A 12,309-nucleotide genomic window follows, 5' to 3' on the forward strand; every position below is an offset into this window, starting at 1 on the left:
ACAGCACAGAAACACGTCGTCCATGTCAAACTATTAATCGCCTAGTCCCATCGAGCTGCACCCAGACATAACCCTCCCATCCACGTACCTATCCAAATCTCTCTTAAATATTGTAATCAAATCCACATCCACCCTTTGCACTGCAGCTCGAACCACAATCTCACCACCCTCTGAGTGAAGAGGTTTCTCTTCATGATCCCCTTAAACATTACACCTTCCAGTCTTAGCAGCAACCTCTAGAACTAGACTCACCCAACCTCAGTGCAAATTTACCCTATCTATACCCCTCATCACCTCTATCAAATCTGCCCTCAATCTCCTACACTCCAGGGAAGAGTTATGATTCACTTCCTAACTTAACACAGGCTACCTGTGAAACTGACTGTATTGTGTGTCCGTGCCAGTTAATCGAAACAATTCTCTCCCGTCGGGTGTGTCACTGTCGTCAGCTCTGCTCAAGTACGATAACCACAGAGTAAAGACAGAACAACTCGTTCCCCTCGTTCTTTGATTTGTTCTGTCAGCTCCACACAGTGCACAAGAGGGTAAGATGAATGGTTCACTCCCGGCTTCGCATTGTACCTCTCACTGGACATTGTTGACTCTGTGTACGAGGGGAAGACTCACTGTTGCTTGTTATACCACAGGGAGGCGGCCGCCGTGTAGGCCTGTCTGATGTGCTACAGCTCCCTCCTTCCCAACTCCAACCCCCGCGGGTCATCACCACGCCTGTCGCCTTTCCCATTGCTTGTCATAGTACAGTAAAGGGGAATGTCCCTCTTTAAGGGCTTTTACCAGTCATCACAACCTCAAATACAGAGCTGGCATTAAAGAATTATTTAGCTTTCACATGTTCATCGGAACATCAAAACATTCTGTGAGCTGCATCATTCAGAGCCAGTGGATGTAGTGTACCTAGACTTTCAGAAAGCCTTTGATAAAGTCCCACATAGGAGATTAGTGGGCAAAATTAGGGCACATGGCATTGGGGGCAGAGTACTGACATGGATTGAAAATTGGCTGGCTGACAGAAAACAAAGAGTAGGGATTAACGGGTCCCTTTCGGAATGGCAGGCGGTGACCAGTGGGGTACCGCAGGGTTCAGTGCTGGGACCACAGCTGTTTACAATATATATTAATGACTTAGATGAGGGAATTAAAAGTAACATTAGCAAATTTGCCAATGACACAAAGCTGGGTGGCAGTGTGAAATGTGAGGAGGATGTTATGAGAATGCAGGGTGACTTGGACAGGCTGGGTGAATGGGGGCAGATGCATGGCAGATGCAGTTTAATGTGGATAAATGTGAGGTTATCCACTTTGGTAAGAACAGGAAGGCAGATTATTATCTAAATGGAGTCAAGTTAGGAAAAGGGGAAGCACAACGAGATCTAGGTGTTCTTGTACATCAGTCACTGAAAGCAAGCATGCAGGTACAGCAGGCAGTGAAGAAAGCTAATGGCATGCTGGCCTTCATAACAAGGGGAATTGAGTATAGGAGCAAAGAGGTCCTTCTGCAGCTGTTCAGGGCCCTGGTGAGACAACACCTGGAGTACTGTGTGCAGTTTTGGTCTCCAAATTTGAGGAAGGACATTCTTGCTATTGAGGGAGTGCAGCGTAGGTTCACGAGGTTAATTCCTGGGATGGCGGGAATGTCATATGTCGAAAGATTGGAGCGACTGGGCTTGTATACTCTGGAATTTAGAAGGCTGAGAGGGGATCTTATTGAAACATATAAGATTACTAAGGGATTGGACACGCTGGAGGCAGGAAGCATGTTCCCACTGATGGGTGAGTCCAGAACCAGAGGCCACAGTTTAAGGGGTAGGCCATTTAGAACGGAGTTGAGGAAAAACTTTTTCACCCAGAGAGTGGTGGATATATGGAATGCTCTGCCCCAGAAGGCTGTGGAGGCCAAGTCTCTGGATGCTTTCAAGAAAGAGATGGATAGAGCTCTTAAAGATAGTGGAATCAAAGGTTATGGGGATAAGGCAGAAACTGGATACTGATAGTGGATGATCAGCCATGATTACAGTGAATGGCGGTGCTAGCTCGAAGGGCCGAATGGCCTACTCCTGCACCTATTGTCTATTGTCTGTTGTCTATTGATTCCCCACGCCAGTTGGCTTGAATGTGGTCTGAAGACCCGTCAGCTGTGTCAACCATAAGACACAGGAACTCAGTTAGGCCATTTGGCCCATCTAGACCTTTCAATATTCAATTGAGACAATCCCCCCCCCCCCATTCTTCTAAACTCCAGAAAATACAAGCCTAGAGACATCGAATACCCATCATTTGTTAACCCTTTCATTCCCGGAATCTCCCCTAGACCCTCTCCAGTGCCAGCACATCTTTTCTTAGGTAAGGGGCTCAAACCTGCTCACAATACTCCAAGTGCAGTCTGACCAATGCCTTATAAAGCCTCAGCATTTCATTCGTACTAATATATTCTAGTAGTAGGCATCCGTCGATCCCAGGGGATCATGGCTTTGCGCCTCTGGTGAACTGTGTCCTCTCCAGGGCACAAGCCTGGGCAGGAAGATTTGAAGAACCGGCTGTTGCCTCTGCACCAGGATCCATGTTACATCCATGTCACTGATGTAGTCCAAGAAAAGGGCAAGCGCCAATACAGCTTGGCACCAGTGTTGTCACAGAGAGTGCCAGAGTGAATTCGTAAACAACGTCAAACTGCCTTAGGGACCCCAACTCCGGATTTACTCCCGAAGCCTTTCCCATGGGTGGGTATGGCTGCAAGGCAGCAGAGGTTTAAAATCAGCGTTTTCTTTCTCCTAGGTGGGCTGCCGTCCAAAGCTGACGAGCCCCACCTGCCCGAAGCAACTGGTTTTGAAGCGCCAGTGGTCAGTCTTTGCCCCTTCTCTTGTCAGTAGAAACAGTTCCGCCGGGCCTAGTAGCTAAGCCGCACGTGAGGGCCATGAGTTGGACTTGGTTGTCAGAGGCTAGAGCTGTACGCCATTTGGAGCACTTTATAAGTAGTGTGAGCTTATCCCCACTACCGCCCCGGCTATGACAACTTTAGGAACCTAATATATTCTAAACCCCTGGAAATAAATGCCAACATTGCTTTCACCTTCCTCACTACCAACAACGTTAACACTAATCCAGTCAGCTGACTTAAAAGGAAAATTGTGCAGGAGAAGAAGAATTCCTTAAACAAAGACCAGATCGGGTCGTCTTTCCATCTGGGTAACCTGCTGGTGCGCCAGATCATCTGCTGTGGAGGGAGTGGAATGTGACTGTGACTAATTGTAGTGTCAGAAGCTCAGAGATGTGACAAGCCACTGTATCACACTGGCATCATCATCTCTCCTCAAGAATGGATGTTTTCCCAAGCCTGTCACACACACAGCCCCAGGAGGGAAGGTGAGAACGCACATTTATCTTTGCTATTCACTGGAATTCAATGCGGATTCCACTGGGCCTCATCCTGTTCGTGTTCAGACACACGGCAGCTTCAGAATGACAGCTAGAAAGCTATTCTAAGCAAGGACAAATAATCCTTTATCAATACCTCAGGTTTTGATCCTGAGATTACACAAAAAACTGGCTTCTGATCTGTGATGTATTGGGGGGAGCGGTCTCATTGAAACTTATTGAATGTAGAAAGGCCTCGACTGAGTGGATGTGCAGAGGATGTTTCCAATAGTGGAAAAGTCCACAAGTGGGGGGATGTCCATGAGGAGGGATTTGTTTAGCAGAGGATGGTGAATCTGCAGAATTCATTAACAGGGATGACTGTGCAGACCGTCACTGAGCTTGGTTAAGGCGGAGGTTGATGGGTTCTTGATCAGTCAGGGTGTTGGAGGTTACGGGGGGATTGGGGTTGGGAGGGATAGTAGATCAGCAGAGCGGACTCAATGGACTAATTCTGTTCCCGTGGTTAGCGTGACGCTATTACCGCACCAGCAGCTGCAGTTCCATTCCCGCTGGAGTCAATACGTAATCGCCATGACCACATATGTTTCCAACGGGTGCTCCAGTTCCTCCCACGTTCGGAAGACGTACGGATTAGTTAGGGTTAGTGAGATGTGGGCACACTGCGCTGCTGTCAGAAACTTGGCACACTTGCGGGCTCTCCCCAGCACATCCTCAGACTGTGATGCAAACCACACACTTCAGTGTGTGATTCGATGACAGATAAAACTCATCTTTAATCTATCGTTAAATCACTATAAAGAGCAACAGTGCTGAGGCCGTGTGGATGTGACCCAACCTGCCCAATCAAACCCCCTGTGGAAGCAGAGCTGCATCGGGACAAAAAAACAGCATCGTTACATCTTAAAGCAAAAGGCTGGAGGAACTCTACGTTTTGATGTAAATGTGACAAACCTGTGAGAACAGGTTGAGTGAACTCGGCCTTTTCTCCTTGGAGCGACGGAGGATGAGAGGTGACCTGATAGAGGTGTATAAGATGATGAGAGGCATTGATCGTGTGGATAGTCAGAGGCTTTTTTCCAGGGCTGAAATGGCTAACACGAGAGGGCACAGTTTTAAGATGCTTGGACGTGGGTACAAGGGGGATGTCAGAGGTAAGTTTTTCACACACAGAGAGTGGTGAGTGTGTGGAATGGGCTGCCAGCGACTGTGGTGGAGGCGAATACGACAGGGTCTCTTAAGAGACTCTTAGATAGGTACGTGGAGCTTAGGAAAATGGAGGACTATGCGGTAGGGAAAGTCTAGGCAGTTTCTAGAGTAGGTTACATGGTCGGCAAAGGGCCTGTGATGTGCTGTAGATTTCTATGTTCTATGTTCTAAATAAAACTGATCTTTCTTTTCTTTCTTTACTACTTTGCTTTGTACTAAGACTGTGGTGTCTGGGCGCCTTAGAACTCATTAAATTAAAATGTAAAACAGATATTCCACGAGATCAGTCAATCCCATTCCTCGGTTCTCACACCCTATAATCATCACCACTGTTGTGTGCCGTGTCGTATGACATCATCATCATGTGCCATGTTGTATGACGTAGGCGACCGTGGTCTTTTCATGACCGTGATTGTCCTTGGCAAACTTTTCTACAGAAGCGGTTTGCCGTTGGCTTCTCCTGGGCAGTGTCTTTACAAGACGGGTGACTCCAGCCACTATCAATACTCTTCAGAGACTGTCTGCCTGGACTTGTGATGTGCACCAGCCACTCATGTGACCATCCAACTGCTTTGGTAGAGACTTATCAGCCAAATAAGTTACAGTAAGAAGTATATTTTAAATAGATATGTAGTGAAAAGAGAGCAAAATATTGAGGTTGTATTGATTGCCAATTCAGAAATCTGATGGTGGAGGGAAAGAAGCTGTTCCTGAAATTTGAGTGTGTGTCTTCAGGCTCCTGTAGCTCCTCCCTGATAATTGATGAAGAGCTGAAATGTTTGCAGATCTTCTTCGCTCCGCTCACTGGTTGCCTCTCCCCCCAAACAATAGAGACCTTTGCTGCCTGCATTGGAGAGGATAGGATGAGTGATGAGGATAGGATGAGTGATGAGGATAGGATGGATGATGAGGATAGGATGGGTGATGAGGATAGGATGGGTGATGAGGGTAGGATGGATGATGAGGATAGGATGGGTGATGAGGATAGGATGGGTGATGAGGATAGGATGAGTGATGAGGGTAGGATGGGTGATGAGGGTAGGATGAGTGATGAGGATAGGATGGGTGATGAGGATAGGATGAGTGATGAGGATAGGATGGGTGATGAGGGTAGGATGGGTGATGAGGGTAGGATGAGTGATGAGGATAGGATGGGTGATGAGGGTAGGATGAGTGATGAGGATAGGATGGGTGATGAGGGTAGGATGAGTGATGAGGATAGGATGGGTGATGAGGGTAAGATGGGTGATGAGGGTAGGATGGGTGATGAGGATAGGATGGGTGATGAGGGTAGGATGGGTGATGAGGGTAGGATAGGTGATGAGGGTAGGATGGATGATGAGGATAGGATGGGTGATGAGGATAGGATGGGTGATGAGGATAGGATGAGTGATGAGGATAGGATGGGTGATGAGGGTAGGATGAGTGATGAGGATAGGATGGGTGATGAGGATAGGATGAGTGATGAGGATAGGATGGGTGATGAGGGTAGGATGGGTGATGAGGGTAGGATGAGTGATGAGGATAGGATGGGTGATGAGGGTAGGATGAGTGATGAGGATAGGATGGGTGATGAGGGTAGGATGAGTGATGAGGATAGGATGGGTGATGAGGGTAGGATGAGTGATGAGGATAGGATGGGTGATGAGGGTAGGATGAGTGATGAGGATAGGATGGGTGATGAGGGTAGGATGAGTGATGAGGATAGGATGGGTGATGAGGATAGGATGGGTGATGAGGGTAGGATGAGTGATGAGGATAGGATGAGTGATGAGGATAGGATGAGTGATGAGGATAGGATGGGTGATGAGGGTAGGATGGGTGATGAGGGTAGGATGGGTGATGAGGATAGGATGGGTGATGAGGATAGGATGAGTGATGAGGGTAGGATGGGTGATGAGGATAGGATGGGTGATGAGGATAGGATGAGTGATGAGGATAGGATGGGTGATGAGGATAGGATGGGTGATGAGGGTAGGATGGGTGATGAGGGTAGGATGGGTGATGAGGATAGGATGGGTGATGAGGGTAGGATGAGTGATGAGGATAGGATGGGTGATGAGGGTAGGATGGGTGATGAGGGTAGGATGAGTGATGAGGATAGGATGAGTGATGAGGATAGGATGAGTGATGAGGATAGGATGGGTGATGAGGGTAGGATGGGTGATGAGGATAGGATGGGTGATGAGGGTAGGATGAGTGATGAGGATAGGATGGGTGATGAGGGTAGGATGAGTGATGAGGATAGGATGGGTGATGAGGGTAGGATGAGTGATGAGGATAGGATGGGTGATGAGGGTAGGATGAGTGATGAGGATAGGATGAGTGATGAGGATAGGATGAGTGATGAGGATAGGATGGGTGATGAGGGTAGGATGAGTGATGAGGATAGGATGGGTGATGAGGATAGGATGAGTGATGAGGATAGGATGAGTGATGAGGATAGGATGGGTGATGAGGATAGGATGAGTGATGAGGATAGGATGGGTGATGAGGGTAGGATGAGTGATGAGGGTAGGATGGGTGATGAGGGTAGGATGAGTGATGAGGATAGGATGAGTGATGAGGATAGGATGAGTGATGAGGATAGGATGAGTGATGAGGATAGGATGGATGATGAGGGTAGGATGAGTGATGAGGATAGGATGGGTGATGAGGGTAGGATGGGTGATGAGGGTAGGATGAGTGATGAGGATAGGATGAGTGATGAGGGTAGGATGAGTGATGAGGGTAGGATGAGTGATGAGGATAGGATGAGTGATGAGGGTAGGATGAGTGAGTCAGGGCTTTTCTCTTTGGAGTGGAGATAACTGGATATGGTGTACAAGATGATGAGGCATCAACCAAGTAGACAGACAGAGTCAGAATTAGGTTTAATTTGCAGCAGCAGTACAATGCAATACATAATAGTAATATAAAATTATGAATTACAACAATATAGATAATTAAATTAGTAGTGCAAAGGGAGAAAAGAGAAGAATAACAATACTGAGGTAATGTTCACAGATTCACTGTCCATTCAGAAATCTGATGGCGGAGGGGAAGAAGCTGTTCCCGAATCATTAGTGTGCGTCTTCAGGCTCCTGTACCTCCCTGTTGATGGTAGCGATGAGAAGAGGGCATGTCCTGGGTGATGGGGTCCTTAATGATAGATGCTGCCTTTTTGAGATGTTTTCCAAAAAGAGACTTTTTCTCATGGTGGAAAAGGAGAGGCAGAATTTTAAGGATGGGGGTGTAGCTTTTGGGGTGAAGATTGGAGTCAGGCATCCACTGAATCTCTAACAGCCGAGCACTGAGGAGTTGGGAATGAGACAGACGAGGAACTGGGGGTGACGGAAATAGGAATCTGTCCAGAGCCGATGAGATGAGCTGGGGTAAAGAGTGAATCTGTGAAACAGGTGCAGCTCCCCAGGCCTGTGCTGTTTTGGTATTTTCAACTACACTGTGACAGCTGGGTGACTGCTGTTGTTCTCAGAATAATTAACAAATTTCTTCTTGACCTCATTAAGAATATTTTCCAAGGCTCCTGGCTGTTCCAGAGGACTGGGACTGTCAGTAAATGGAATCCATAATTAATAAACACAAGAGATTCGGCAGATGCTAGAAATCGTGAACAGTCCTGATGAAGGGTCTCAGCATGAAATGTCAGCTATTTATTCCTCTCCATAGATGCTGCTTGACCTGCTGAGTTCCTCCAGCATTTTGTGACTGGGGATCAATAACTTCATACTCTTCCACATTGGTAAGTCTCAGCAAACCCATGTCCTCTCGCCAAGGTATGCAGAATACCTTCACAGTAAATCACCTCTGGAAAGGTCTCTGGCTCCCCACTCTATCTCTGCCTTCTACACCTCTGGAGTGGAGGAAGGTTTAGAGGGGATGTCAGAGGTAGCATAACATAAACCAGAGTTCCTCTTTATCCAACTCTTTAAAAAAAACTGCTCCTGATATCCTCTCGATACTTTCCTCTGGTCACTTTAGACCTACAGCCGCTATACTTCATTAGGAGTTTGAAGAGATTTGGTACGTCAACAAATACGCCAGTCGTGCATGCAGCCTGTTACAGCCGTTCCAATCGGATTCTTACTTTTTTCTTCTTACTTTTCAACTTATGTTATCTTTTGTATTTTTTTCTCATGGTAACACGTTGAAGCTGCACCCTCTCTAACATGCTGGTAGAGAGAGTTTTATTTGGGTTTTTAGCACTGGAAATGGTTACATCCCGACACGGGACAGAAGCAAGGTCGCATTGTGTATTCCAGGGACCAGCTGATTGCGTTTATGCCGGCCGGTTTAGCGAGCAGAGCAGCAGACACCCCGGCTGAAATCTGGAGGAAAACACACAGAGGATGCAGAGGGGGATCACAGAGTCGAGGAAAGAGGACCGGGTCGAGACAACAGAGACTTTTGGAGAAGAGAAGTTCAGTGCGTAATAAAATGGACGAGTTCATGGCACTAGCCAGGCGTCAGAGGACATTTCGGGAGTGCAGTGTGATGTGTTTCACTGGAACGGGGCTGCACGAAGACATACCTGATCAAAACTTTTCCATGGACGGCTTCCGGAACTTTCGGGCTGACCGGAAGTGCACTGAAAGCGGTAAGCGTTAAGGAGTTGGGTGCTTACTGTTCTGGTTAACAACAGATGGTGCAATCCGGGTCATATTACGATCGAGGAACGTGTTTGTAGACCGGATATTGAACTTTTTACTGTTGGACTTCGGCCACATTCCACCGTGATACAACACTTGGCAGCACGGAAGGTCATTCCTGCCTGTGGCCATCGAACGTGCAGCTCCTCCCGTGGAGGGTCAGACACCCTGAGCCAATAGGCTGGTCCTGGACTTATTTTCCATCTGGCATAGTTTGCATTTTGTTGTTTGATTGTTTGTGGTTTTTGTATTGCTATATTTATGCTCTAGTCTTGGTTGGTGCAGCTGTAACAAAACCCAATTTCCCTCGGGATCAATAAAGTATATCTATCTATCTAAAACTTCTACAGTTGTACTGTGGAGAGCATTCTGACAGGCTGCATCACTGTCTGGTGTGGGGGGGCGGTGGTGGCTATTGCACAGGACTGAAAGAAGCTGCAGAGGTTTGTAAATCTAGTCAGCTCCATCTTGGGTACTAGCCTACAAAGTATCCAGGACATCTTCAAGGAGCGGTGTCTCAGAAAGGCCGCGTCCATTATTAGAGACCTCCAGCACCCAGGGCATGCCCTTTTCTCACTGTTACCATCAGGTAGGAGATACAGAAGCCTGAAGGCACACACTCAGCGATTCAGGAACAGCTTCTTCCCCTCTGCCATTTGATTTCTAAATAGACATTGAATCTTTGGACACTACCTCACTTTTTTTTTAATATACAGTATTTCTGTTTTGGCACATTTTTTAAAAATCTATTCAACATATGTAATTGATTTACTTGTTTATTTTTATTATTATTATTATTACTCTGCTAGATTATGTATTGCATTGAACTGCTGCTGCTAAGTTAACAAATTTCACGTCACATGCCGGTGACAATAAACCTGATTCCGATTCTGAATTATGCCCCGTCATTTTAACCCTTGTGAAAACGTCCCTGGCTCATCACTCAGTCGATGCCTCTAATCATCCTATACACGTCTGTCAAGTCATTGCTCATAGACCTTCACTCCAAAGAGAAAAGCCCCAGCTCACTCAAACTTTCCTCGTGAAACATGCTCTCTAGTACAGGCAGCATCCAGGAAAATCCTTCCTGCGCCCTCTCTAAAGGCTCCACATCCTTCCTACAATGAGGTTAAGAGAACTGAACGCAAAAGTCCAAGTATGGTCCAACCAGAGTTTCACAGAGCTGCGACATCACCTTGTGGCTCGTGAATTCAATCCCCCAACAACAAAAGGCCAACACACCATAATCCTTCTCTAGCCACCCTATCAATATGCACACCAGCTTTGAGTGATTATGCATGTGGTCCCCAAGATACCTCTGTTCCTCCACTTTGTTAATCATCTCACCATAATGCTATATCCGTCTTCAACGTTAATACCTAAATCTCCAGAGTAGAGCAGGATTGCCCAAGTTCTGTCCCAAGCTAAGAGTGATCTTCTTGAGTCCTCAGCTCTAGACACTTGAGTGATATTCCTCAGTCATTCATCTCCAGAGACGAGAGTGATCTTCCTCTGTTGTTCAACTTCAGAGATGAGAGTGGTGTTCCTCAGTCACTCTGTTTCGGAGATGAGAATGATCTTCCTCAGTCACTCATCTCCAGAGACGAGAGTGATGTTCCTCTGTTGTTCATCTCCAGAGACGAGAGTGATGTTCCTCAGTCATTCATCTCCAGTGATGAGAATGATCTTCCTCAGTCGTTCAGCTCCAGAGATGAGAGAGTGATGTTCCTCAGTTTTCCTGTTCAGAGATGAGAGTGATATTCCTAAATCGTTCTGCTCTGAAGTCAAGTTTCTCAGTTGCTCCATTCCATAATGGAGAGTGCTGTCCAGTGACAAGAGCGATGTTCCTCAGTCCTTATTGGAGTTGATTGGTGTACTGCGCAGAAACAACAGAAGTGTTCCCGCGCAGGACCGGTGAAGAGCTTTAAAAAGCAGGAAGTTTTTCAATGGGAATCATTGATTGGAGTACCACACAGATGCAACAGAAGCATTCCTGCGAGGAGCTCTGAAAACCCAGTCTCTATGAAAAAGAAGCACTGTCTAGCGGAGCGGCCATCATTGGAGCGGTCGGCATCGGAGTAGTCTGAGGCAGAGTAGGAAGGCTTTGGCTCAGCAGGGCTTCAGCGAGAACAGGCGGGGGCAAGGTCAGTTCATTCCTTGTGTTTTATTCAACACTAGAGAGAATAGGGCGTGTGCCTACAGAATTCTGTTCCAGGTGTCAGACGTGGGATTTCTGGGAGACTCCCAGCCTCCCCGATGGCCACATCTGCACCGGGTGCATCGAGATGCGGCTTCTTAGAGACCGTGTTGCAAACTGGAGCTGCAGCTCGATGACCTTCGGCTTGTCAGGGAAGGTGAAGCGGTGATAGACAGGAACTACAGGGAGGTAGTCACCCCAAGGCTACAGGAGACAGATCAATGGGTGACTGTCAGGAGAGGGAAGGGGGATGGTGGAGAGTACCCCTGTAGCAATCCTGCTCAACAGTAAGTACCCCATTTTGAGTTCTGTTGGGGGGGGGAACCTACCTGGGGAAGTAACAGCAGCCGCCTCTGGCACTGAGTCTGGCCCTGTGGCCCAGAAGGGCAGGAAACTGAAGAGGACGGCAGCAGTAATAGGGCACTTCGTAGTCAGAGGGGCAGATAGGTGATTCTGTGGACGTGAATAAGTAACGTGGATGGTAGTTTGCCTCCCAGGTGCCAAGGTCCGTGGTGTTTCTGAACATGTCCACAGTATCCTGAAAAGGGAGGGTCAGCAGCCAGAGGTCATGGTACATGGTCATGGCATTATGACTGTGAGGGCAGTTTGCTGTTCTCGGTGTCGGATGTGGGAGGCCCTGGAGTCTCCAAGCCTCCCGGACGTCTACATCTGCGCCAAGTGCATCGAGATGCAGCTCCTAAGGGACCGCGTTACGGAACTGGAGCTGCAGCTCGATGACCTTCGTCTGGTCAGGGAGAGTGAGGAGGTGATAGAGAGGAGTGGAAGGCAGGTGGTCACGCCGGGGCCACGGGAGGCAGACAAGTGGGTCACGGTTTGGAGGGGGAAGGGGAAAAGGAAGGT

Source organism: Mobula hypostoma, chromosome 22 (genome assembly GCF_963921235.1).
Source record: "Mobula hypostoma chromosome 22, sMobHyp1.1, whole genome shotgun sequence".
In the NCBI taxonomy this organism is placed as follows: Eukaryota; Metazoa; Chordata; class Chondrichthyes; order Myliobatiformes; family Myliobatidae; genus Mobula; species Mobula hypostoma.